The sequence below is a fragment of the Eumetopias jubatus genome, unplaced genomic scaffold (genome assembly GCF_037043125.1).
Source record: "Eumetopias jubatus isolate StellerSeaLion01/CBP00866 unplaced genomic scaffold, mEumJub1_p1.0 scaffold_8, whole genome shotgun sequence".
In the NCBI taxonomy this organism is placed as follows: Eukaryota; Metazoa; Chordata; class Mammalia; order Carnivora; family Otariidae; genus Eumetopias; species Eumetopias jubatus.
In genome coordinates this window covers 28375814-28402519 of record NW_028274814.1, presented here as the reverse complement: position 1 = coordinate 28402519, position 26706 = coordinate 28375814, and the positions used below count along the sequence as shown (strand labels likewise).

General features: G+C 45.1%; 1 long non-coding RNA gene across 1 annotated transcript in view; it reads left to right on the top strand.

Moving 5' to 3' along the window:
• The window catches only part of LOC114217761 (uncharacterized), a 33801-nt gene extending 8758 nt beyond the window's left edge, over positions 1-25043 (top strand). Inside the window, exons 2-5 of the long non-coding RNA XR_003611042.2 lie at positions 10528-10663; positions 13623-13726; positions 14373-14495; positions 24536-25043. This is a non-coding gene — a long non-coding RNA (uncharacterized LOC114217761). The remainder of the gene's footprint in view (positions 1-10527; positions 10664-13622; positions 13727-14372; positions 14496-24535) is intronic.
• Positions 25044-26706: the final 1663 nt, after the last annotated feature.

The following is a 26706-nucleotide window of genomic DNA, read 5'->3' as shown; positions in this document are numbered from 1 at the left end:
AGAAAGAGAAAGGAAGGAAGGAAGGAAAGAAAGAAAGAAAAAAGCCAGCACTATTATTCCGATCCTTTGGGCAAGACAGAAACCGAACTTGAGAGAAGGTTAATAACGTGCTCAGGGTCACCAATGATGAACTGGCTTTCTGGATCATCTTACAGGTTTCTTGGTGGTTAATTTATAAATTTATTTTGATTTTAAATACAAGAGGAGGAAGTTATGCCATTCACACTGCAGTCATATTATAATTTAAGTAGTGTAAATGACTAATAGGATCCCCGAGCATTTTTCCTCTGGAATACGCGTAAAGCTACGTTGTTGACACCAAGGGCTCAGACCCAGTGTCACGAGAGTGGGGATGGTTTGAGTTGCTCCAGACCTAAGCCTGCGGACAGACTGTGGTTCCACACACCTTGCCTGGCTACATCGCAGCCCTTGTGTGTTAATTTGATTTAAAAAAAAATGTTCCTTAGTAATACAAAGTCATGTTTATAATTACAAGTTTTGATGAAGTTGATAGTGATGGTATGATAGAGCTGGCTTAAACATCCTGTTTTTCTTTTCTTTCTTTTTTAAAAAGATTTTATTTATTTATTTGAGAGAGAGATGAGAGAGGAAGAGAGAGAGACAACACAAGAAGCGGGAGGGTCCGAGGGAGAAGCAGACCCCCGGCTGAGCAGGGAGCCCGATGCTGTGCTCGATCCTGGGACTCGATCCCGGGACTCCAGGGTCATGACCTGAGCCAAACGCAGCCGCTTAAACAACTGAGCCTCCCAGGGGCCCCAAACATCCTGTCTTTCATTTATAAATGTGATTTATAGAAATTCTAAAAATTTCTATAAAAATTATAAAAGAATTGAGAATCTAACAGGAAAAAATCCCTTATAATTGCTACAAACCACAGGTTATGGAATATTGGAAAGTTTGTGCTACATTTCCCTCCAACCTTCTCTTTTAAGGCCATAATTGGTATCATGCTTTGTTTGCCAGAAGGGTGCTATTTTCTTCATATTAGGGTTTTTTTTACCCCCATGTCACTAAAAATTATGTGAAAACATTTTTATACCTTTCAAAATGGCAACTTGCTATAATTTATTGAACTATGCTCCCTGTAGTTAGTTGGTCACTTAGATTATTTCCTTTAAGAAAAGAAGTCATAAATAACTGAATCTATTTTTGCTTAGTACACATTCCCAGAGGAGGGTGACTGGGGTGGGGGAAGAAAAAATTTGAACATTTGCAATGCAATAATATGTTACCAGCAAGTTGCTTCGCAGACGGGCTGGATCAATTTGCGTCGGTGAGGTGGATGCCCTCCTTGTGGGGTCCCAGGTCTCCCCAACCTTTTGGGATTCATTCGCTCCTGCAGCAGCCCTTTATGGCAGACGTTCCCACTGCCCACCTCCATGATCTGGTCCCTTCACCTCAAACATCTGTTTCCTGACTGAGCCGGTGACAGAGCTAGATAGAGGAGCATGTCCGAAATCCCTTTTAGAAATCTGTGTCCGCTGTCTAGCACAGGCATGAGCATCCTTGAACAACAAGTAGCGCCCCACACACCCCCTAGACCCCACTGTCCACATGGTATGTCTGTGCTCTGAGACCTGCCAGGCTCCCCCTCCTGCGTACCTGTCTCCTGCCTGGGTGGATGGGGCAGAGGACATTTCCCAAGAAAGCTAACCCTGAGGAGGCCCCTCCCGGTCTCCCCATGTGCATCTTGCGTGTCCTTACCCTTGACTGCAACAACAGGGTACCGTTGGACCCATCTGGGTCATCTTACTGTCACTTCCAGCTGTAGGCACCTCCAGCACCCCGATGGGTAAGTAGGAGCTCTGGTTTGTAGTCCTGGGGACACCCCATACTTTTGGGGGACCACAGAACAATGGTCTATGAGGTTTTTAGGAGTTCCACTGAGGTTTGGACTGTTTGCAAACGTGTTCCCAAGTGGTGGGAGCTACCGGTGAGGTTCGTATTAGGATTAAGGGCGGAAGTGGCACAGGATGCTGCTGCTTGGATGGCAGAAGGCTGGGACTGGAGCTTTTTAGGATTCCGGCAAAGGAAAAGATTAATTCAGAAGCTGACTCCTTGTCAAGGGTCTTGAATCCCCCAGCTGGTGGGTGATGTGAATGGAGAAACTGATGCTCCGGAAAGTTCGACAGTAAAGGACCCTAGGCTTGCAGTCCTGAATTGAGGGGGATGATTTCCTCCTTGCAGACCGAGCCTTCCGGCTGGACAAGGATGAATAGATCTGATTGAAGCCAGCGACCACATCTCTTGTTCTCAGTCCTGTGATTTTTTTTCTAGGTCAAAAATATGACTTCCCAAGTTGTGTATAAAAGCCAGCTTTTTCAAAATGGGACTGAATGCCAGTGGCTTAATATACACTATTCCACTGAATTATGATCATTAAGTCCATCTGAAAGAGTCTCCGAATGAGAAAAGTCAGGAAGTGATTTTTGTTCTATAGGGAAAGAATATGTGGCAAATGATTGATCAGATACCACTTAAATCTTTTCCAGATGAACTTTGTCGTAACATCTGAAATGGAAGGAAATGGTACAATGATTAGAAATTAACTCTACCCTGTTGCTTCTTCAGGCAGGAGGGAGGGGAAGACAAAGCTGGGTTCCATGGCACGAAAGCCCGGCCTGGTGAGGAGGAAAGCGAGAGGCTGTAAATGCTGGGGCTCACGGAACAGCAGGTGGTTGGGTTGGAACAGCAGATGCAGACTGGTGCAGCCACTGTGGAAAACAGCGTGGGGGATGTCTGCGAGGGAAACGCACTGAGTGGGGCTGGCATATGCTTCCTTAAGTCCCTGACCTGCTTGTGTCTCAAAAGACTTTATTAAATGCTTGGAAAAATAGATTGGGAAGTTGATACAGAAAAGGAAAGGGAAAAAAAGGAAAAATGGAAAAGAAAAGAGTGGAAAGAAGGAAGATAGGAAAGAAGATGGAAGGAAAGGAAAGGGAAGGAAGGGAGGGAGGAAGGAAGGAGAGAGAGAGAGAGAGAGGGAGAAAGAAAGAAAGAAGGAAGGAAGGAAGGAAGGAAGGAAGGAAGGAAGGAAGGAAGGAAGGAAGGAAGGAAGGAAGGAAGGAAGGGAAGAAAGAGAAGAAAGAAAGAAAAAGAAAGAAAAAGAGAAAAAGAAATTCCCCGAGGGTTGTACCTCTCTCTCCCCTATGTGATTGATTTGTATTACCAGTAAGAATTTCTTTCATCCTGAAAAATATCAAAGCACTCCCCCCCCACCTAATTTCTTGCCCCCTTGTCCCTGGCCACCACCCCCGTTGGCAGTAGATGACAAAACAGAAAGCTAGGAGAGCAGCTGGGCCGTCGGCCTGTGGGCAGGTGCAGACTTGCTTTGACCCCATAAGGACTTCCTGCTGACTCTCATTCTGGGACCATCCACATGGGTATTCACGGCGCAGCCCTGTTGGTAAGAAGGACACCACGTCTCTGAGCTGTTTATTCAATAAAGGAATATATTTCCAAAGTGTGTCAACAGTTTTGCTCATGTTAGACCAAGACTTACATTTCTGTTTGGCTTGAATCGATACTTTCTCTGACTGAGAAGTTACCCATTGACCTTATTTATGTTTATCCTTGGTTCACGATATTGTCAGCTCCCTGAAGGAAGGCTGCTTGTCTTCCCTGCACCCATCATGGGGCTTCTAGCTTTAGCAAGAAGATGCTCATTCATGATCCCATTGCATGGTCTGTGAACAGTTCACTAGATTATCAATTCTCTGATGGCACAAGTCATGTTTTCTCTTTGAATGTGGTGATGCTCCATAGCAGCAGACAGGCATCTTGCACCTCAGATGCTCACTAAATGTGGAATCAGAGTCTGTGGTGGACAGAACACACCCTCTTCTCTCCCCAGTGGGAGACAGATTCGCGCATGGGAAATGGGCTGCCATGGGTCCATCTGGACCTGCCGGATATACCAGCGAGGATCAGACTGTGCCTGCCTCCTCCCTAGAACTGCCAGTCCTACAGAGAGCAGGGCTCTCTGGACGGCCAGCGATGTATTGCTCCCAAGACTGGACCTCTGCACCCCCAAAGCAACATTCCAGCCCTTCTGTTGGCCGCTGTTGGCTAGACAAATGGACTACATCAAACCAAAAATCTTCTTTACACCAAAGGAAACAATCAAGAGAGTGAAAATACAACCTACAGATGGGAAAAAAGTATTTGTAAACCAGGTAAGGTGTTAATCTCCAAAACATATAAAGATCTCCTACAACTCAATGACAAAACAAACAAACAAACAAACAAAAACAAAACAACCCTAATATCCCAATTAAAACTGGACTAAGGACTTAAATAGATATTCCTCCAAAAAAGACATACAGTGGCCAATGGATATGAACAAATGCCCATCATCACTAGTCATTAGGGAAATGTGAATCAAAACCAATGAAAGATCATCCCACACCTGTTAGAATGGCAATTATCAAAAAGATAAGAAATAGGAAGTGTCAGCGAAGCTACAGAGGAATTAGAACCCTTGTAGAGTGTTGGTGGGAATGCAGACTGGTGCAGCCACTGTGGAAAAGAGTGTGGAGGTTCCTCAAAAAATTAAAAATAGAGCTATCGTGTGATCCAGCCATTTCACATCTGGGTATTTATCTGAAGAAAACAAAAACACTAATTCAAAAAGATGTATGCACCTGCATATTCACTGCAGCATTATTTACAGTAGCCAAGATATGGGGAAAACGACATGTGTCCATTGGTGAATGAATGGATAAAGAAGATGTGGTATATATATAACAGAATATTATTCAGCCATAAAAAAGAACGAAATCTTGCAACAACATTGATGGACCTTGAGGGCTTTATGCTAAGTGAAATAAGTCAGATTGAGAAAGATAAATCCATATGATTTCACTTATATGTAGAATCTGAAAAAAAAAAAACAACCACCAAAACCCAAAACAAAACAAACAAACAAAAACCAAGTTCATAAATACATAGAATAGAATGACGGTTGCCAGAGGGGGTAGGAGTGGGAAAAATGGGTGAAGGGAGCCAGAATTTCCAGTTATAAAATAAATGTCACAGAATGTAATGTACAAGGTGGTGGCTATAATGACAGATACCGCATTACATATTTGGAAGTTGCTAAGAAAATCTTAAAAGTTCTCACCACAAGAAAAAAAATCCTCTAACGATGCATGGTGATGGGTATTAACTAGACTTACTGTGCTGATCATTTCATAATATATATGAACAACGAAGCGTTTGCTGCACATCTGAAACTAATATGGTATTGTATGTCAATGATACTTCAATTTTTGAATGACCATTTTAGGTGTATTTTTACGTATTCAGAAAGCATATCCAACAATTTTTAAAACACACACACACGATACCATCCTTACAAGCCTCTCATTGTTTGTTTGGTGTTCAGCATATCCCTGGAGTGCTTGATACAGTGTCTTGTTCTTAGGGCAGATAAATGCACCGCTTTTTAACATGTTGTTGTAACCTTAGAGATTTCCAGCTTCAACAATGTAAGTTGTTTTTTCCCCCATGTAGCCAGGCACTGGATCAATAGAGTAAAAGCATAATGACTTTGCCGGCTTTATTTTAGTAGGTTATCTGATACTATTTGCTTTTTTAGTCTTCGTCAGTATAGGTGCCTCCCAGGAGGCAGAGATGATATCTCTTCAGGAAACCCATTTCTCCACAAGCCCAAATAAAAAGCCAGCCAGGACAAAGGATGTGGAAGGGAGCTGGTCATTCTTCAAGAGGTTTTCCAACAAATGATAGCTCAGCCTAATTTGTATCATAATAATTTCCTTTGCTACCAGAAGCTAAGGTGTCCCCGCCTTTCACCAGTAGCTCCCAGCTGTGTCGGCTTTTAGGATTGTGTTCTGTAATAGGGCAGCCTGTCCACGGTTCTCCACTGAGGGCCTGCCACACATTGCCCACAGCTCGGACACAGATTTTAAAGCTCAGGTGCAGAAATTCGGGCTGCGTTATCGAACAGGAGGGAAGAAAGAGATTCTTTCCACCCCCCAACACACACCCTGGTTTTCTCAAGTTTATGACATTGTGGGGACACCATATATTTCCCTTCCTCGTTTCTGAAAGCTTCCTCTCCTTCCTTCTTTCTCTCCCTCCTGATTTCTTCGAGGGCTAATTTCAAATGATTAAGAAACCCCCAAAGATGAATTTTGGAGCTGCCCGATATGACCAAGAACAATTACCTACAGATCCTAACTCCTCGGGCTTTTAAACTTGATCCGGTGTCAGAGAGCCTGCATTCATGGGCCTTCTTCCAAATCAGACTTTGACATCCACCGTGGCAGTGGTCCCCAAGAAAGCCGGTCAGATGACTTCTCATCAACAATTAAAAAAGAAAATGTTTCCCAAGAAGTATCAACAGTATCTTTGTATGCCTTAACCTCGAGCTGTGACCATGGTCATTGCCCGGGCTCTCATTCTGTATGTGGGTAGACTGAGGCAACCAGGAAATGGACTCTCTGAAACCCATAAATTGAGTATCGAAAATGCACCACTGCTGGACGAGGTCCAGTGTGGCTGTGAAAACGATGTAGAAAGTATGGGTTGCTCTGAGCTCGATTCTCAGCTCTGATGGTAAGTGCTGTGTGACCGTGAACAGGTCCTTTTACCTGGGCATCCTCATTCATTGAAAGGGAAGAGGTGGGTGGACAGGGCTTTGAGGTGCTAACGTTTCCTGATTTCTGGTTGCATGTCCCATAGGATGAAGGGCATGCGCTGAAACATACTTACAATTTGCAACTTATCTGTGCAATGGAATAAAGTACTTCTTTCATGATGTTATAATTTGCAAAAGGGGAAAACTTTTATTGGGCAAACTGTGTATGAGTTGCCAATAAAACATAGCTCTTGAAAGCCTTATCTGCCGAATCATCATCTTTCATGGCTTTCCCACGTGGAAAATGTTACCCTCCTTTCCTTGTCTCAAAGACTCGAGATGATGGATGGAGAGGGTCGTTTTCTGAAGTTGCATTTTTAGCCCTAGTGCTTCGGTCTTTCAAGCTGCTATTTCCAAAACATTAAGCATAACATGTTGAATTTGGAGGAGCTCCCTTGCCTCTTCAATGTTTATGAGCTAGACATTCTCCTCATTGGTTCTGCTTCGGAAACCGAATTATTTTTATCCACCTAAAGATGAGAATTCAGCACGCAGGTCCTAGAATAAATACATTCAAATGAGTCCATTTTGTTTTCAATAAAATCTTACTGTTCCCTCCTTATATTCAACTCCTGGAAAACGTTCAACAACAAAATTAAATATGGATTCCTTTACTCCCTATTTTCAGGATATTTCTAAATTAGTGTTTCTTAACTAGGGGTTTGTGCATTGTGTCCTGAACAATAAAATGGTTTTGAGTCCTCGTAATGGGGTTTAAAAGACTTCACATGTATGTCTCTACCTGTCACTTTTTTTTTTGTACTTAGGAAGAAATTTCAGGGTTTTTAACCTATTTTCAAAGGAGATCATGACTCCCAACAGGAGAGGACTCTCTGCTGAGTCAATAATTCATACACTTGACTTGCTGACAGCATATGAGTTCTTTTCATCCACTTCCTTAGCAGATGGGAGCTGGGTTACTGGAACTGCACTAAGGTTTTCATTTGAACTAGTGAGCACCTAGGTTTAAAAAAATACCCACATTTCCGAATGCAAGCTGGTGCAACCCCTCTGGAAAACTGTATGGAGGTTCCTCAAACAGTTGAAAATAGAGCTACCATACGATCCAGCCATTGCACTACTGGGTATTTACCCCAAAGATACAAATGTAGGGATCCGAAGGGGTATGTGCACCCCAATGTTTATAGCAGCAATGTCCACAATAGCCAAACTGTGGAAAGAGCCAAGATGTCCATCGACAGATGAATGGATAAAGAAGAGGTGGTATATATACACAATGGAATATTATGCAGCCATCAAAAGGAATGAGATCTTGCCATTTGCAACGATGTGGGTGGAACTGGAGGGTGTTATGCTGAGTGAAATAAGTCAATCAGAGAAAGACATGTATCATATGACCTCACTGATATGAGGAATTCTTAATCTCAGGAAACAAACTGAGGGTTGCTGGAGTGGTGGGGGGTGGGAGGGATGGGGTGGCTGGGTGATGGACATTGGGGGGGGTATGTGCTATGGTGAGCGCTGTGAATTGTGCGAGACTGTTGGATCACAGATCTGTACCTCTGAAACAAATAATGCAACATATGTTAAGAAAGAAGCAGATAGCAGGAGGGGAAGAACGAAGGGGAGTAAGTCGGAGGGGGAGACGAACCAGGAGAGACGATGGACTCTGAAAAACAAACTGAGGGTTCTAGAGGGGAGGGGGTGGGGGGATGGGTTAGCCTGGTGATGGGTATTAAAGAGGGCACGTTCTGCGTGGAGCACTGGGTGTTATGCACAAACAATGAATCATGGAACACTACATCAAAAACTAATGATGTAATGTATGGTGATTAACATAATAAAAAAAAAAACCCACATTTCCAAACTGTCCACTTTGTGGATCACAATTGCTCCCAGTCTGGGGAGATGGGGAAATTCTGTGTCCTCGGGACTGAGGATCTCTTTGTGCCCCATTTGGTACAAAGTTAACGTGCCGCATTTATTGGTCTCAGGAAAACCCTTTGTAAAATAACTGTGTACAAGATTGTGAATATCCTTTTTAAAATTGCATGTCTTTTGGGAAGATGTTTATGTTTCTTCTTTCTCTCATTACCAAGCAAAAAAATGCTACAAACCCTCTTTTGCTCTACAACTGAGCTATCAAACCAGACCATTTAAGACATGCTTGTTTTCCTTTTTCTTCCTTTCTATTCACCAGTTTTGAAATTTGACTGAAGTTAAGGGGCGCCTGGGTGGCTCAGTCGGTTAAGCGTCTGCCTTCGGCTTGGGTCATGGTCTCGGGGTTCTGGGATTGAGCCCCACGTCAGGCTCTCTGCTCTGCGGGGAGTCTGCTTCTGCCTCACCCTCTCTGTGCTCTCTTTCTCCCTCTCTCAAATAAATAAATTAAATAAAAAAAATTCAACTGAAGTTAAGTGTATAAAATGTCTCCAAGAAGACTATTGGCAGAAATTGAGTAACTGCAAAAAGATTTAATGAAATAATCTGTCCTGTATAAAATCATGCGATTTATAATCTATGCCAAGAAGCTTCCTCTTTCTTTTTCCACTATCCACAAAATTAATCTTGCTAATCTAGCCAAATAGTCATTTTGGGCTGTATTTTTAAAAATGGATTCCACTGTGACCTCGGCCCCAGCACCTTCTTGCTAGACAGTCTCCAAAGGCAAGGGAAGCCAGGGCAAAAATGAACTATTGGGATTTCATCAAGATAAAAAGCTTTTGCACAGCAGAGGAAACAGCCAACAAAACCAAAAGACAACCGACAGAATGGGAGAAGGTATTTGCAAATGACATATTAGACAAAGGGCTAGTATCCAAAATCTATGAAGAACTTATCAAACTCACCACCCAAAGAACAAATAATCCAATCAAGAAATGGGCAGAAGACAGGAACAGACATTTCTGCAAAGAAGACATCCAAATGGCCAACAGACACATGAAAAAGTGCTCAACATCGCCCGGCATCAGGGAAATCCAAATCCAAACCTCAATGAGATACCACCTCACACCCGTCAGAATGGCTAAAATTACAAGACAGGAAAAACAAACGTTGGTGAGGATGCGGAGAAAGGGGAACCCCCCTACACTGTTGGTGGGAATGCAAGCTGGTGCAGCCACTCTGGAAAACAGTATGGAGGTTCCTCAGACAATTGAAAATAGAGCTACCCTAAGACCTAGCAATTGCACTACTGGGTATTTATCCCACAGATACAGATGTAGGGATCCGAAGGGGCACGTGCACCTCAATGTTTATAGCAGCAATGTCCACAATAGCTAAACTATGGGAAGAGCCCAGAAGTCCACCAGCAGATGATGGATAAAGAAGATGTGGGAGATATATACAATGGAATATTACTCAGCCATCAAAAGGAATGAAATCTTGCCATTTGCAATGAGTGGATGGAACTAGAGGGTATTATGCTGAGTGAAATAAGCCAATCAGAGAAAGACATGTATCATATGATTTCAGTCGTATATGGAATTTAAGAAACAAAACACAGGATCGTAAGGGAAGGGAGGGAAAACTGAACGGGAAGAAATCAGAGAGGAACACAAACCATAAGAAACTCTTAATCATAGGAAACAAACTGAGGGTTGCTGGAGGGGAGGTGGGTGGGGGATGGGGTAGCTGGGTGATGGGCATTAAGGAGGGCACGTGATGTAATGAGCACTGGGTGTTACATAAGACTGATGAATCACTGACCTCTACCTCTGAAACCAATAATTCATTATATATTAATCAACTGAATTTAAATAACAAATAATAATAGATAAAAAAATAGATTCCAAATGCGTAATGGGATCCACATAAAACAATCAAGGTCATCCTGTAGAAACGCTATTGTAGAAACTTCATGTCCACTTAATTCATGTCTTTTCCAGTCACCTCCTGAGTGTCCGGCACCCGGGGAAGGACGGAGGAAGGGATGTGGGGTGCCTGATTCTGTCACCTGTTCACTTGCATTTGTGGCTGCGATTCTCACCGACAGAATAAGGAACCGATGTGTGGAGTGAACAGGTCAGTTGTAAAGTAGACCCTGATTCAATCTACAGGAAGTTGGAAGAGGGCTGATCAGAGGCGCTGAAGCAGTTGAAGGCAGAATTCTAAAAATATACTTGGAGGAGGCCCAGGAGGTGGAGAAAGCACTAGAAGTGGGGGCAACAGCATAGCAAAGGCTTTCCCAGGAACAGTGAGAACCTGCTGGAAGGAAGCGGATGAGCTGGGAAGAGTGTGGGAAATGCTGCATGGGGGCATAAACCCGGGCTGATGGTGACCAGGGTCAAGTCTAGTCCTTACTGATACAATGGCTGCTGGAGGCGGGGTGGGTGAAGACGCAGACCCCTGGGAAGAGCGAGGAGGCCCCTCACTTCAGGCACCTCCAGGGTCCAGCAGTGCCTGGGGCGGGAAGGGCGCCCTGAAGACTTGGACACGTACAGTGGTAGCGGGAACGAGAGAGAGGATCAGGTGGTGAGGAAGGGAAGAGGGAGAAAGACAGAGAACGGAAGGGAAGACTTACTCCATTGGAGAGCTACTCATAGGCCGGGCTTCGTAGGCCAACCCAGCTTGGTGGCATGTCTGCTTCATGAAATGCTTCAGTGGGGATGGTAGCCACCCATGTCATAAACACAACTCCTCAGAGAGATTTTGATCTCCCTAAACTCATTTCTTTCCTGGGACCAAGCACTTCTTGACATAGATGAACATCTCTACTCCTGCCTAATCAGGAGACCAATAAATATGAATTAACCAGAACTAAGTTCTTTTAATATAGTTTATGTAGGATGACCTTGATTTTTTTCCATTTTTTTGATTCCTTAACTGGGATCCCACTGTACACTTGGAGTGAGGATATTCAGAAGGTTATGGCCCAACCACCTCACACCCATGAGGATGGTTATTATGCAAAACGAAACCAAACCAAACCAACAAACAAAGAAACTCCAGGGAAAAAAAAAGAGTTGGTGGGGATATGGAGAAATTACCCTTGTGTACTAGTGGCAGAGATGTAAGGTGATACCGTCACTGTGGAAAATAGTATGGTGGCTCCTGAAAAAAAATTGAAAATTGAATTACCACACGATCCTGCAATTCCAGTTCTGGATATACACCCAGGAGAAGAGAAAGCAGAGTCTTGGAGAGGTATTTGTGCACCCACGATCACAGCAGCATTATTCACCCTAGGCAAAATGTGAAAGCAACCCAAATGTCCATCACCAGATAAATGGGCAAGCAAAATGTGATATATACATACAATGGAATATTATTCAGCCTCAAAAAGGAGGGAAATTCTCATGCATGCCACACCATGGATGCACCTCCAGGACATACGAAGTCAAAGAAGCTAGTCACAAAACATACAAATACAGTAGAATTCTGCCTGTAGGAGGAATCTGAAGTAGTCAAAGTCATAGGCACAGAAAGCAGAAGGGGGCTTGTCAGGGTCTGTGGGCAAAGGGAATGAGGGCTTCTTATTTAACGGGGACAGAGTTTCAGTTTTGGGAGATGAAAAAGTTCTGGAGATGGATGGCGGTGATGCTTGTAAAATGATGTGAATAATATAACTAATGCCACAGAACTGAACACACAAAAGTGGTTAAGATGGTAAATTTTACGTCACGTATAATTGACCACAATAAAAAACTTAAAAGAGGATGTGGTCCTAACTAACGACGTAGCGTGAGGTCCCACCGAGCAGAAGGGCCCCCTCTGCAACCTCTCAGAGTCTGATCGCTGGACCCAGCAGCTAGCGAGTGCCCTGTTAAGCACTTAATTATTTCTCTTTGATACTGGCTTTTTTTAAATTATCTTTTAATACAACTGTTTTACTGTCTCTGGTAATTACTCTGTCTCGATAACTCTGTTAAATCTAATGAGGTGTGGCAAGCTCTGCTCAACAAGGCAACACATCATTAGCTTCCTGCCTTTTTTGTCATCTTATCTCACTTAATTGCTGTATCACCAGCCAGACAGAAACCTGTCACTTGCCATTAGCCAAACAGTGTGAAATGACCTGCCGTCCGGGCAGTGAGCAGCGGTACTTAATAAACTTCTGGTCCTGCACTTTATCCTGCCCACAGTGTGGTCGAGGGGACCCCTGGTAGAAATCAGCTTTCCACTTACCTAATAACAGGATCTTTAGATGGGGCCGTCTGCTTTCTCAGCCCCTGCTTCCAGGAGATTCTCAGGTTTTGTCTCAAGAGCCCCTGGGAGAAGTGATGCAGTGAACATTGGGTTGAGTCAAAAAATGTTGGGACTTTCTTGCTGTGCTGCTCACCATCTGTATGGCTAGGGGCAAACCATTTCATCTCTCTGAACCTAATTCTCAGCCCAAACAGCATATGTATGAAGGTGTCTTGAAAGGTAAATGAATGAATTGCCATCTCCTTGGAATCTACTTTTAAAAAGCGATAGTGTTATAAGGGAGGGGTGGAAGAGTTAGGGTATAAATCAATAACAGAGTCGAGATGCTGTCAAAAATCTACTTCTTGGGGCGCCTGGGTGGCTCAGTCATTGAGCGTCTGCCTTCGGCTCAGGTCATGGTCCCAGGGTCCCGGGATCGAGCCCCGCATCGGGCTCCCTGCTTCGCCTGCTTCTCCCTCTCCCGCTCCCACTGCTGGGGTTCCCTCTCTCGCTGTGTGTCCGTCAAATAAATAAAATCTTTCTTTTTTTTTAAATCTACTTCTTTAGGTCTTTAAGTCTTCCTTCTTCCCCACACTTTGTATAACTGCCACCAACTTTCTATTGCCTCGTTCCCAAATCATCTGGGGAATCCTGGGGGTTCATTTATTTCTTTGGCATCTACCTCTGTTCCAAACTGTGTGCACGGTGGCCCGTGAGGTAGGGATGGTCTCTGGCCTTGGGACACCGATCGGCTCAGTAAGTGCGTGCTCTGTGCAAGGCCACCCATAGCCACAGCTTCGTACAAACGGAAGGAACAGCAGAAAGCTCATCACTTTCCACTTCCTTCTTCCCACAGCCCAGAGCAGTGCCCGGTCAAGTTCAAAGTTCAAAATATGGACACCAGTGGCCCTTACACTGAGTGAGTGTAATGAGAAGGTGGACGGCAGTGACCACACAGAGGTACCATTTTGAGGTTGTGCGTGTGGTGTGGTGGAAAGTGCAGAAGATTTGGTGCTAAGAAGACTGAGTTTTTGTTAACACTATGCCCTGGGCCTTTAGTAAAAGGGAGATGATAATGCCTCTCATAGGCTCTTATGAAGACACGGACTGAAGCATCTGAAAATTATAGACTGTAAATAGCTATGGGAAATATTTTTATTGATTGTGGTAATTTCTTTTAGCTGTGGACAAGATAATTACTTACAATCGAAAGGGATGTTTCTAAGTTAAGTATGCTCTATTAGAATAATTAAGATTTGGGGGATGCCTGGGTGACTCAGTTGGTTAAACGTCTGCCTTCAGCTCAGGTCATGATCCCAGGGTCCTGGGTTCGAGTCCTGCATCGGGCTTCTTGCTCAACGGGGAGCTTGCTTCTCCCTCGGCTTCTGCTCCCCCTGCTTGGGCTCTTTCTGTCTCTCTCTCTCTGGCAATTAAATAAATAAAATCTTTTTAAGCAGACGCTTAATGACTGAGCCACCCAGGCGCCCTAAATAAATAAAAGCTTTAAAAAAAAAAAAGAACAATTAAGATTTCAAGAACTGTAATTTCAAGAACGATTTCTCCCTCTGCCATCTTTTTACACCCATATTCTTGCTTTGCTTCCAAGCTCATTCTAAATCTGATTCTGTCAATGAACTTCGGAGGCAAGATCCCAAGGAAGGCTCTCCATCTTACCAGGATTACTGATACGATTTTGAAACGGGTCTCAAACACACATCTTTAATAGAAGGTCAGTTTTCACCCAAGCCCACAGATATCTTTCATTTTCGGAAGATGCGATGTCAAGTCATTTGTCATTGGTCATGTGTTTCTTCCAGGTTGTCATGATGTGAGTTTGATCAGTTTACAATAAATATAACAAACTACATTTTCATGCTTGCCAACCTGGAAAGACCATAGGATTGTTGTTACCTTCAAAAGCTCCGTCCTTAGCCCAAAGCAGAAAACCGCAGGGAGTGGGGTGTGAGTGGGCATGTGGGGGGGGCTCTGAAAAATGTCCATGGCAGTGGGTGTCCTTCTTGTTGCTGTGAGATCTGCTGGCTCCCGGGATGCTCCCGACCCCCAAGAAAAACCACACATCTTTGCTTTCCTCACCCCTCTTTACGCTGTCCCAACTTTGCCAGCAAGGTGCTTCCTCCTCCTGGTCAGTTCCAATACCCTGGAAGTTTTTACCCCCAGAGAAAACAGGTGACAGGTGGGAGACTGCAGCCCCCATGAGTTAGTGCGCCCCGTTCGAAGGTAATGAAGATCTCCTGCTCGCTGCTCATAGCCTCACGTGGACACTTAGAGCTCCGCCTTGGGTTTGGATTTCCTCATTCGTTTGCTCCGTCGTCCCCAGGGCACTCACCCCGAAAGACAGCTGGGCAGGTTAGGAGCGAAACCGAGGGCTGCTGGCTCAGGAAGCACCCTAGAATCCAGTCTGCCTTAGATTGTGAGCTACCTGAGGACAGGGACGGCATCGGCCTGGTCCTCCTTACGTCCACAGTGCTCAGTGCAGGACCTTGCACCAAGTGAACACTGGGCAGGTGTTTCTTGAGCAAACGGATGGATGATGAGTGCATGTCTGGCCCTGAGTCCCTCACCTTGACCATAAGTACCATCCCCACCCAGAGGTGTAGACTTGGATGCACCCCTGTAACCATATAGGGATGCTCTTCAGAACATTGAGTAATGAGGGACCCTCATCCCCCTAGGCTATGCGAAGTGAGCTACCATGGCAGCCTCCCCCTATCTAGCCCTTTGCATCCCTTACCAACTTCATAGGCTTATTCATTAATCCATTCTTTCTTTCAACGTATCAGCTGAGTACCTGCCATGTGCCAGGCAGGCACTGGAAAAAAAAATAATAATACATTTATACAACTCAAGAGTTCAAAATTAGATTAAAAAGATACAAACTGAGAAAGCTCCCCCACTGGTAGGCATTTTTACTTGTTCCTTATTTATAAACAAATATACATATATAAATCTTGCTTCATGTGTTAGGAAGCGCCCTGTGTATCCTGTGTTGTACCTGGATCTCTCCATGTCTGCGCACAGATATCTTCAATATTTTTTATAGCTGTATAGTATTCCACTACCATAGTTTCTTCAACTTGTTTTCTACTGATAGACATGGGTTGTTTCTAATTTTTTGTTATTGGGATACAAACAAAGTCACAGTGACTCCTTTTATGCACACATGTGTAGTCGAATCTGTAAGGATAAATGCCCACAAATGGGATTGCTGGATCGAAGGACAAAGGCATTTGGCGGGGGGGGTCAGATTCCCTTCAATAAGGGTTTATATTCTGCACCCCCTCCAGCAATGTATAAGGTCCAGGCACTGTCTGCCGGGAGTGAGGACACAGTGGGGACCAAGATGGACTGGAACTCAACTCTTCTGGAACGTGCATTCAGTATGGACAGCCTGACACCCTTCAAGTTCAAATGAAGAGATAATTGCAGTTGTGATTGAACGCAGTGAAGACAGTAAAGAAAGCTTGACACTGTGGTAGAGAGTCATGCAGAGTGGTAGCTGGGGGTGATCCAAGACACAAATGATAGGAAGGAGGCAGCCATGAGATCAGCCATGAGACCATGAACATTCCAGAACATCTGGGGAGACACGGCAAAGATGTTTAGGTTCCTCCTGGAAAACAGTCCCCGCCCAACTCACCAGATTGTCCCCAGAAACAAGTGGATCAGCAAGGCACACGGCTTAGTTCTGAGATTCCTGTGACGCATTAATCAAGGGTCATTGAATGTAGCTGTTCTAAATTTCCAACCCAGAGCATGTCAAGGTAGGTGAGGTGGAGAAAAGGCAAGTTCACTTTGTTGCTTGAAATTGGATCTTTTTGTTTTTCCCAGATATTTTTTCATAATACTTTTAAAGTTTCCAGAATATAGTAGGTACAAGATAATTGTGCTTTTCAATTTCAACACATAACCTAAAGTTTACCATCTTAACCATTTTTAAGTGTATAGTTCCCTAGTGTGAGGTTATATTCAGACTGTTGTAGATCTTTCTATTTTTTAACTAAAAAAATAAAAAATAAAAAAAATAAGCCGAGGCTGTGACCGAGATTGAAAGTAGGTAAAAATAACTAGAATGTGCAGCAGGGTTAGTGTGAGTACCTACAATTCAAAAGTTGAAAGGAAATCCAAAGAGGGAGCAGTCACTTGTGGATGGAGATGTCATTGGGGGGTCCTTGGCACCTGGAAATGTCCTTTCTCTAAAAGGTTTCGGATGAAGCCACCGGCTCAGAGCATGCTCACTGCCCACTCCCATCTGGGTTATAAAATTGTTGCAGCTTCTCAACTCCTACAGAGCGTGGCTTTCATGTTTGGGAATGAATCACATCTTTTGCTCAGCGATAGAAAATAATTCATGCTATTTGGTAAATGACTGAATGAAATGAAGTCACGCAGGCAGGTCGGTGTGGCTCTGAGGCTCCGCGGCTGGTCCGTGTGCCTCCTCAGACGCAGCTCCGCCAGTCTCATATCATAACTGCCCCGGTCCTTGCTGAGTCAGTAAGTTCCTGACCCCATGTCCCACGTGCCTGCCCACATGTGCTCCTTAGCCTCCCCCACCCCCAGTGGTAATTACAGGGAAGATAAGAACTGGCTACTATATTATTTTATAATCGATGTATCAATTTAAAAAACGATTAGAGATATATCATCTTAATGACCGACAGTGGGCTGCATTCTGAGCCCCCTTTATGGGGAGAGGATGTACATAGAGATGATGTAACAGAAAGTAGCTCTACTACAGAGAAATGAGGTGGGAAATCTACTGGTAATGAAATAACATACCCTGGGAGCGTCATCTCCCTGTCCCTGAGTTTTTAATTCGGTTCAGGTTGCCTTATGACTTTAATCCACTAGATGGTGCTGTCCACCAGTTTATCTGCCAGATGCCATAAGCACTGCGCTGAACCCAATTTTGAGACTTGAAAGCTACAGGGCAGGAGTTCCTTAGAAATAACTTATCAGTTAAAAAATAAATACACTAAAGATCCCTTTGGGTACAAAATGCCTACGAAGGTCCCAGGCCTCTTAGCTGCAAGGCTCTGCTTGCCCCAAGGAAGCCAGGGATGTGAGGGCTTCGTGGTTTCCCGGAGGTGGACGGAAGGCATGGAGGACAGACTTAGGAGGTGCCATAGAACAGCTTCCCGAAGTTTCAGTGAACCGTGCCACTGCCCGACAGTGCGTCTCAGGCCTGTGCGCTTTAGTCCCCGTTGCCGGCCCACCCTGGACGTGAGGACCGGGACGCGGAGGCATCGCCCCCATTCCCGGGCTGGGCGCGCGGCGCTCCGGCGGTGCGTCTGGGGAAGGCCGTCCCCTGGAAGGCATAAAGCCACCCTGGGGTGTGACTGTTCCTGACCGGGGCTCGGGTTTCAAGGCCTCAACCCGGGTCTGAGCCCCGAGGCCGAGTGGGCAGGATGGAGCGCGCATTCCCACGGGAAGGTTGTCGGGGCAGCTTTTGCAGCAAGGGAGAGCTCGGCCTTTCTGGGGTTTCCCTGGCCCGGACCCGCGGCGGCCCGCACGCTCTCCCTCCCTTTCTTCTCACTGCCGTTGTCCCCTCTCTCTCTCATCAGGAGCTTGATTTTCACGTGTTCTGTGACCTCCGGCCAGAACGGTCTGCCGCTTTATCTCTTTTACAATTGTCCTTTTCAAGGTTTCCTCTAACATATTTCGGGGCGTGGGGAGGTATAGGGGCTGACTATTTCAGATGCACAAAGAATCGCCCTTGTCCTCGGAGGGCCGTGATGACCAGCCCCTTCCCGCCGATGACCTCCTCTCACCCTGGAAGCGGGGGGCAGGGGGGCCACGGAGGCTGGGGACGGGGCGCCCCTTCCTGCTAGACCGCCGAGCTGACGAGATGCAGGGTGCCCGCTCTCCCCAGACCACCCTGGGGCGCGTCCACCCGCATTAATATCAGCGTCGCCATGGCGACGCCCCTCCGCTCCCCAGGAAGGAGCCGCTGACACATTTAGGAGAGGAATTGAAGCAAACTCGCCACCCACCCGCGTTCCTGTGCGGTCTTCCCCAGCGCCGCCTGTCCCGGGCCGCGTGCCCTTTCTCCTGGCCGAGGGACCTCGGCGACCGCACTTCGGCTGCTTTCCAAAACTGATTTTACTTATTTATTTATTTAAGTAGACTCCGCACCCAGCACACAGCCCAGAGCCGGGCTTGAACCCACCACCCTGAGATCAAGACCTGAGCTGAGATTAAGAGTCTGACGCTTAAAGGATGGAGCCCCCCAGGCTCCCCTTTGATCTTACTTTTCAAGTTGAAGAAGGAGGGAAGGTGGTGAGGACGCGGAATGAGTATGAACAGCTTGTACGATATGCGGTGAATTCCCCAATGTAAGTCGAGTCATCAGAAGAGGCAACTGATTGTGGTCATTTCATTTAACCAGAGATGTCAGAGATAGAGAGAGAGAAAGAGAGACAGAAAGAGAGAGGGAGACACGTGACTGACAGGTGACGGACAGGGGAAGCTGGACAGATGGACTTCGTACTCCAGTTTATTTTTCGTATCTGTAAAGGTAACCCAAAGGCACAATTTATTAGTTTACTTCATAGAGAAATCCTAGTAAAAGTGAGCTGTTTGCTTTTGGGGGTAAAATGAGCTATAGATCCTCCTTGAGTGTGCGATGTCTCAGCCAGGTACTTTGCCCCGGGGGAAGCAGGCGGTGGGAAGGGGCTGGAGGGTCGAGCCCTACAAACGGTAACAACACAGCAGAGCAAGAATTTGGGGGCAGCACAATAAACACACGTTTATTCTGCCTTTCAATGGCAGAGGGCTCGGAAGACGTCCCCCCAGGACCCTGCGTGTATACCTCCTTTTGAGGCAATCTCCAGGTGCAGGTCCAATGTCGTCCTGGGAGCACAGTTCTTCAACCCAAGAGCACCCTGCTGGTCAGCTGGCTGTTGGAGGAAGATGGGCTCCTTTTTCTTTTTTAATTATTTTAATTCAATTAATTAACATATCATGTATTATTGGTTCAGTGATTCATCAGTCTTCTATAACACCCAGTGCTCATTGCATCCCGTGCCCTCCTTCATGCCCATCACCCAGTTACCCCATCCCCCCACCCACTTCCCCTCCAGCAACCCTCAGTTTGTTTCTTGTGATTAAGAGTCTCTCATGGTTTGTCTCCCTCTCTGGTTTCTTCTTGTTTTTTTTTTTCCTCTGGAAGATGGGCCCGAACAGAGCTCGGGCCCTTTTGTTGAGTCTAAATATTCAACTGGAAGTCACATTAGAAAATGCTCTTTTAAATTTCTCTACAAGTCTTACACACATACAGTGATCTATGCATCCTTGAGGTTTGTATACTTGCCCTGAATAAGCCACTTTAAAAATAAGAATGATTAATTACAACCAGCTCCACCTAGTCCTATCTGCTTTTTAAAAAAGGATCCCCTCCCCCCAACCACAGATTTGTTGTTTTCTGGATTGGTTTGGATACAATGAGCTCGCTCGATGACGATGCCACAGGTTTCACATTTTTTGCTGCAACTGATCAGGCCCCAGGAAGACCCTCCATGACATGGGAGGTTGTATAAATGCCCCCCCCAAGGGGGGGGGGGAGAAAATGAAGATTACTTCAAAGGTTTTGATCTTGTGATTAATAACAATAAGAAAAAAGACTCTACCAAGTTAGGACAGGTTCAAGGCTTCTGCCTTTACATCTTGTCAACGACTTTTCCCATCTCGGTGAATCCGAAAACATTGTGGTGGAATTCTGACTTTTCTTTTTCCTTCTCCTCTCCTGGAACATTTTAAGGAACCAAAGGAAGAAAGACTTCTGTGGAGAGCTGGTCAGATTTGACCACTTTCAGTGTGGATGGAAAGAGTTCTACCAGTTTCTCTTAATGGATGGTAATCATATTGCTTTTCGCTCCTGAATATCCTAAACATGACCCATGTGTGAGGCCTTTTTTCTTAGTTTATAATATAACCTCTCACACAAAAGAAGCTGTTCTTATTCCTGGCTACACGTGAAAGTCAACTGAGATAAACCTAACATTTACCCCCTCAAAGCACAAAACTACTGCAGAAATAGTTCCTGACTTGAACTTCAGCTTATTTGTAAAATGCTGTTGGTTTGGGTAAATCGACGTCGGCCAGATATCAAGTTGATCCACAGTCTGGCTGATTCATCCCCGGGTGTCTCTCAAGCTCTGCATAATTTCCTCATTTTATGAAAATAAAATGGCCTTATTACTTATGATCAGAATTACGGTGAAAGCAAGTAAAATATAAATATTGTCACTTCATTCCTTCATTGAAGTCATTGGGACCAACATCACAATGTATAAAGAACATAATATGTATTTTATGTTCCTCTCATTCTTTCCTAAATGTCTGCCCACGCGAATGGCATAAAATTGAATGCATTTGCAAATGTCTGAGGTAGAACAGGGCAGTGTAGACTCTGGTGGTGCACCATGATTATGGCTTTTAAGGAAACATATTTCTTGGTTCTCTGAGGACTCAAAAGGAGTAATAGGAGCTCTTTTCATACACTTTGCTGACATTTCCCCAACAGATCTTACAGAACAGGACCCCGTTCTCTGCACATACAGACTCTGTCTCTAAAACACGCCATTGTCCTTGTAACCAAAAGTAATTGAATTGTGCATATAAATAAATATAGATAATGTATTTAACTGTCACTAATTGGCTCTTGTTGGCAATCAACAAGTGCTAAGTGAATATACAATTGGTGTTTGGTCTTTCTTTGCCACCGTGGCACTTTTTAAGGAGGAAAACCTGATGTCATGGTGATAAGCTTTTCCTTTTCCTCAATCCTTATTTATTTGGCTAATAGCATTTAACATTAAATGAACACATCTTTAGGAAAAGAGCTCAATCCATTTTCACTGGATATGCTGCATTGCACTTTGCCTTTGATCTAGGAAAGTGCATTGGTCAGTTTCTTTGAAAGCTATTGAAGATTCAGTGGTTGTCAGAAATGAGACAAGCGTTCAGTTCGACAGACATTGATTGGGACCTACCGCTACCTGCCAGATGCTGTGCTGGGTTTGGAACATACAGAAATTAGTCTCTGCTCAGCTTTTCAATTTGTGAAAAGCGCAGACATCTGATTCTCCTGCCCTGTTCTATGCTAGGCCCCATCCTTTTCTGTTTATTTCTAGGTATAACCAATTACTCAGCACTCGTCTATTTTACAATTCATTCATTCATTCATTCATTCATTCATTCATTCATTCATTCAACAAGTCTCTCCTTAGGACCTACTACATGCTGGGCAATATGCTGGGTACAAGGATGGAATGAGTTGCAACAGTAAGACCTGATTCCTATTCGTGGAGCTCACTTCAGGAGAAAGATGTTAATCAAAGAATTGTCATGACCAAATGTAAAATTGTACCCATGACAAGTGTTGTGAAGGAGAAGGGTGGTGGGTGCTTTGGGTCATGGGATGGTGGGGGCGGGCTCTGGGCTTAGGATGTGAAGGTGGGTGAGGGGGTGAGAAGCAGGTGGTGTGCACAGGGTGGGAGAGGCAGTTTGGTGCAAGACCAGAGAAGAAAGAAGAGCAGGAGTCAAAGCATGGTGGGCCTTACAGGAATCATTCTGGATGGAATGGTGACATACCAGGTTTGGATCTTGAAGGGATCTCTCTGGCTGCTGAGGCGTACCTTGCTGGAGGTTATAACTTCAAAGGACCCGTGATATATGAGGGAGAGCAGAAGGATGCTCATGCCCTGATGCCTAAGTGAGGGACACTGTGTCCTGTGCCCTTCCTAGCCAATCCTAGTGGTTGGGACTTGCTGGGCTGGTCTTTATCATCCATCTGCTAGAATAGACCAATAGCCCTGGGAATGAAGTTACTTCCGGTGGAACCCTGAAAAACAATATGGATTTTATTCATTATCTGTCTGTTGTAAAAAGCTATGAAAACATGGCAGAGTGAGTCAGATGGTAGAAGAAAATAACACTGTGGCCTCCTAAAATCCTCAGTACTTTGCAGACTGTTCTCTCCACGAGGGCAAAGACCATGCCTTCACTGCTGGGAAATCATGGTGCCTGTGTTCTTCAGCCAAAGAATAATGGGAAAAGACTGGATCATTTCAATAAAATGGGATTGCCGTTAAAGAACTGCCAATAGAAAGCCTTTGAATTTCTTTAAGCCAGGGAAAGAGAAGCCACATTTTCCACAGTGGAGACCCACCTATGGGGACTTTTTGATGGGCCAAGCCTACGAGTGTTGGTTTAGCAGCTCTGTTCCCTTCCCTTTTTACTTTGCTACCCAGTGAATTTTGTCTGGGGTGCCACCGTGGGAACGCTACTCCTACGGTCTGCGGTGGAAAGAGGGGGACGCCAGGGTTCTTCCTGGTGGTGTTTGGGGAGGATGCTGAGTAGAGATGAGATCCAGTTTGGGCAGAGCTCCTCTCAGGCGTGGAGTTTCTGTCTCCTCCGAGCTCCAGCTTCATTTCCCTCACACGATGGGCCTTCATAAAAGTTCTTTGTGAGACCGCTGACCCCCCTCCGGTGTTCCGCTAACAATAGCACTTCCAGGAGCTAAAATGACCAACGTGCCAAGTTGGTCAGGGTTCACTTGCCAAGGGCAGCAGTCCAAGCAGAGAAGGATTGATTACAGGGCGATAAATGACTCCCAGGATCGTTGGGAAGGTGGGAGAAATTGAAGAAACTCTAAGTGGAGTTTCCAGGAACGACTCCCAAAGTCACAACGCGGAATTGGGCCACCAGGGAGCTGCGGTCCTGTCATCATTCCAGCGGCAGCTCTGGGAGTTCAAGGTCCCGGCCGTGTCTGAGCCAGCGCACAGCCTGCCTCGCACCCCGCCTCTGTCCCACGTTATGGAGGACGATCCGCTTTGGACTTAAAGGGTAATCTCATCCACCAACACCCTCACAGACACATCCCGAATAATGTTCGGACACATACCTGGGCACCACCATGGTGCACCCACGTTGGCACAGAAAATGAACCATCACATGCCCATTAACAGACATCTCCCGTCCCTACTCCCTGCAGTACCGAAGGGGCCCCCGAGGGACGCTGGACGAGACTGGGTGTGAACCAGTCTGCAGAAGTTGTTAGATCATCCTTCTGCCGTTACAACACCTCTTTTCAGGTTATGTATGGAATCTTGAAAATCAAAACTCAGGTATCACTGTTCCTGTCCTTGGTTTCAATTGCAAACGAACAGTTCTGTTTAAGTTTTGTCCTAGCTGTGGGGGCAAAAATATCTCTATTATAAGCATGACGATTTAAGTTACTAAAACAAGAGCAGGGTCATACACCAACAAAGAAAAACTTATGGAAAAGATTCTCCGAGTCTAGTTCATGGGTATTTCCAGGGGCTCCTGAAACAACGATCTTCAGTTTCCACCTTTCCTGTAAATAAGGTAGAAATCTCCTCATTTTTGCCCATTTCCCCAAATTCATAGAAAGTGACCAAATTTCTCTCAGAATTTTTAGTTTCTCTCCAAATTTCTCTCCAAACTTCTGAGATGAGATCTCTCTCTTTTAAAATTTTAGTTTCTCTCAAAATTTCATCCCAATGCCCTCCCTTCGAGAGAACGCCTTGGGACCTCCCACTAGAATTGAGGCAGTGGAGGCTCAGAGCGTCTGTCCTGACGACTGAACGGGGCTGTAAGCGAATCAGGCGCCAATTAAAGCACATAATGTAATAATCCTTCACCTTTCTCTTCTGAAATGTTTTCATATCTGTTGCATTCTTTGGTCTTCCTGACAACCCTTGCGGTTTGTTTGTTTGTTTGTTTCAGATGAAGAAACAACCCGAAGTTCAGGTTCATTGAGTGCTCCTTGGAGCACAGTGGTCAGTCCTGGAGAAGGCAAAGCCCACTCTCCTCCCTCTACACCAGTTAGAGGTTCCAGTCCCTGGGATAGCTCAGCACACGTTCCCGAATTCCAACACGATCCGTAAGACACGAACTCTTAGGTCATCTCAGCTTTGGTTCATAACATCTTATGTGAGCCTCCTCAAATGTGTTATGAAATACGCCAAGCCTTGATCCTAATTCACTCCACTGAAATGTCTGTGAGGTGTCTATTCAAGGTGTACTCAAATACACTTCTTCTGTCTCAATAGTTCTCAAACTGTTCCACAAGGGGGCGACCACAGTCCTTGGAGCGGACGAAAATTCTCCTACAGTCTTTCTTGTGACAGTTTGTTAGATGTTCTTCGTCCACCACCAGACCAGAAAACTTACTGTTTACGAATTTTGTGACCAAAAACCCAAGAAAATTTACTACCGCTAACTTGGTGAAAATTCTATTTTACCCCCCTAGTTTGACCTGTTTTCCTACCAGCAGTACATGCTAAATGTAAGGTTTATTTCCCTCACCCCCTTTTTGTTTCTCTCTGCCCCCTGTTTGTGTCAGTATTTTCTTATAATTAGGTCCCTCCGATGTTGATGAGATCCCCCCCCCCACCGCGCTCTCAGCATGCCCCCTCACAGGCCCCATGGCATCCTGGGTACAGCAACCCTAAGAACTAAGGTCAGAATCATGTTAATTTAATGTTGTCAGAGAAAAGAACCATGCCATGGACTTCTTTGTCTTCGCCATAAGCACTGGAAAATGGGGCCATCTTGGTGCCCATGTGGTAGGGTAGTTGTCCTCTGCACAAAGCAACCCCTTGAACCCTTGTCGAAGGTATAGAAGAACAAAGGAGGACACGAGTGAATTGATCAATGATTGCTCAGCAGGAGAGATGAACAAGAGGATCACGGACTCTTGAGTCCAGTGCCCATTTCCACTAAATGATTTGTCATCCCTGCCACCCATGTGCAGCTCTTGAAGCCTCGACTCCTTTGTAGATAATAGTCACAAACCTTGTTGCGTATCTCCGTATCTCAATTAAATCTCTCGGAGATGCTGAGAAGTGGTTTCCAGGCTGCAGTGTGTGCAAATCACCTCTGGAGCTTTAAAAATTTCAGGTGCATGGGCCTCACCTCTAGAGATCCTGACCCAGTGAGTCTCTCTTGGGGCAAATTTTATGCAAGTTTAATGGTATACCTGCACACCAAGGGATAAATACCACCATCCTAAAGAAGACCACAGGGTCCAAGCTATTGAAATCTGCAAGAGCTTGAAAGCAGTTTAATTTTTGGTCTTCCTCGTGATACGCTTTCTGCTGAGAAAGATGAGTCTATTTTTTTCTTTTATTCCCCACAAAGAGAACACTTCTACTACATTTACCCTCAGGAGGTCCTTCAGAGAATATTTCCAATTCTATCACCTGAGTGAGGCTTGGCTAATTTGTCATTGCCTCCCCGAAATAAACCGAAATCCACTTTCTCTTTGTCCCACTGGGGTTACTGGATATGAAAGTGGACTTCTAGAAAGTTACAGAAGACCTAAAGAAATTCCAGTGGATCCTCTCTAAGTCAAAGCAATACTCGCTGAACATCCATTGAACGCCTACTGTGTGTCAGGTCTTGCATTTCTCACGTGGCTTTTTCTCATTTAAGCCACCTAACCATCCGATTTGGTACAGTTTCTTATTTGCACCTTCAAGATGAAGAAAGGCAGGCTCTCCAAGGCTAAGTGACTTGAATGGAGCTAAGGCACCAGGGCTCAGAGTCACCTGCTCTACCTCCGCGGTTCTCAACCACTGTGCCATCCTATTTCCTACTGAAAACTCTGTTTAAAAAGCACACATTTGAGCTTCCTTTAGCTGTCTTTAGAATTTGTTGCCCCTTTTTGTTGTTGTTAAGTCAAGATGATTGAATGGCAGAAGGAAGGAAGGGAGAAAGAGAGGAAGAAAAGAAGGAAGGAAGGGAGGGAGAGAGGGAGGAAGGGAGGAAGGAAGGGAGGGAGAGAGGAAGGAAGGAAGGGAGAGAGGAAGGAAGGGAGGGAGAGAGGAAGGAAGGGAGGAAAGAAGGGAGGGAGAGAGGAAGGAAGGAAGGGAGGGAGAGAGGAAGGAAGGAAG